The 1,981-nt window shown below is 40.1% G+C and overlaps 1 pseudogene; it reads right to left on the minus strand.

Moving 5' to 3' along the window:
- Positions 1-898: 898 nt before the first annotated feature.
- On the minus strand, positions 899-1,094 carry LOC115064347 (annotated as a pseudogene).
- Positions 1,095-1,981: the final 887 nt, after the last annotated feature.

A 1,981-nucleotide genomic window follows, 5' to 3' on the forward strand; every position in this document is an offset into this window, starting at 1 on the left:
CACAGTCTTAATTTCTTTATGCTTCCAACATTAAGCCCACAAAATTAGCCTGTTTATCTTTCCAGAGTACCCTAGTTTCACCTCTGTTGCAAAGATAAAATACTCTGACAAATAATGGCTAGAGGAAGAACGGATTTATTTCAACACATGATTCCAGTTTATAATCTATCATAGAGGGAAGACCAACCTGATCTAGAAAATGACCCACTGATACTCTATTCCAAGGTGATTCTAGACTATGCCAACTTGACAGTTAAAACCAACTACACCACTGGATGATAGAAAATGTCACTTTAACAGTTAAAAACAATTATCCCAAAGGACAATTTTGGTGAAAGTGAAGATAGGTGGGTGCAAAAGAAGAATGTGGAGAAGACTGCCTCCTGTAGTGTCTGGTCTCAGACCCATACAGGACATAGGTTCATAGGTAGATTCTCTTCTGTATAAGTCTAGTGAGGAGTAAGCAGGGATATCCCCCCTTTTGTTTCCTTCCTTCCTTCCTTCCTTCCTTCCTTCCTTCCTTCCTTCCTTCCTTCCTTCCTTCCTTCCTTCCTTCCTTCNTTCCTTTCTTTTCTTTTAGAGCAAATCTCTTTTTATCTTGTGTGAAAACATCACTTATCAATAGAAAGCTGATGGCCGATAAGCTGAGGCAGGATTAGAACATCTGAGTTCCAGTAGAGAAATTGGAACTCTGGAAGATAGCTGGGTTCAGGAGGATTCCTGAACTGAGGAGAAGAAATCAGTGATGTGACTGAACTCGGGTTAAAATAAACAGGACAATAAATCGAGTTAGTCAAAAAAACAGCTTAGCTTATGACCTAGGCATCTACTCCTAAATAAATAGCCTCCAAGTCAGTATTTGGGAACTGAAGCACACTTAAATTTCTTTGTTTATTACCAGAAGAAATCGTAAATGTAGTTTTCACCTTTACTATAAATTGATGCCCTAGAGTTTCACAAATATGAGGAAATGTTTGGTTACTGTACAATCAGAGGTTAAATGGATGAACCTCACCCTGGAAATGCCCCCTCCATGATCACAGTGTCTTCCTCCCCTCACCATGATCATGGTATCTCCTGAGCCATGTAAGTGTTTATGATTACTTGCAATTTCCAGAAATATCAACAGATACTTGTTCGTATCAGGACCTCCGAAATCCATGTCATCACATAGGCGGGACCTGAAGACCTATTGCCAAGGCAACAGCCACCATATTCCCAGAATCCACTTGGCTCTCCTTCCACCTTTACCTGTGTTACATCATTACACATTTCATCACCCATATAAAAAGGAACCCTCCCCTCTTCCCCCCTTTTCTTTCAGCTGCCACCTTGCCCCTCTCTCTCCCAATAAACCTCTTACACATGGAACTGCTTTGGCCTGGTGTGCTGCCACTATTCTAACACATCAATACTAAAAGTTTAAAATAGAAAAATAAATCTATATTCTCAATGATGTTTTCATGGCTCACTAGTAGATAGCACCATACACAGACAAACTGGGACAAGGACTATAATATAAAGCTACCAAGGAAGACTAAGCGGGACAGAAAGTTCATGTCTACTCTAGCCCATGTAACTGGTGAGTTCCCTTAAACTTTCAGAGACATTAACTCAGCCGAGCTGGAGCAGGTGGCTTCAACTCTAAAAAGAATTTCAAACTTGGTCAATATGAAGCACCACTGTGTTTAATAATGATGCTTTAGAACAGGCTTAAGCATGAGGGTTATCAAACATTCAGAAAAAGGCAGTAGGAAACACAAGTGTGGACTTCTTTAAGAGAGAGCCCCAGTTTGCTTTTTTTTTTTTTCTTTTTACAAGAGCCATATGGTGGGTTTGATGGGGTTGGTACGAAAGAACATAAATGAGATCATCAGGTGGTTCCTGAGGAGTGCTGAATAAGATTAAAGCTGTAGAGCTCAGGAATAAATGAAGACGGAGCATTGAGCATTTTTTACAATCAACAAACTTGATGGTCTTG

This window comes from Mus pahari, chromosome 6, assembly GCF_900095145.1.
Source record: "Mus pahari chromosome 6, PAHARI_EIJ_v1.1, whole genome shotgun sequence".
NCBI classification, from domain to species: domain Eukaryota; kingdom Metazoa; phylum Chordata; class Mammalia; order Rodentia; family Muridae; genus Mus; species Mus pahari.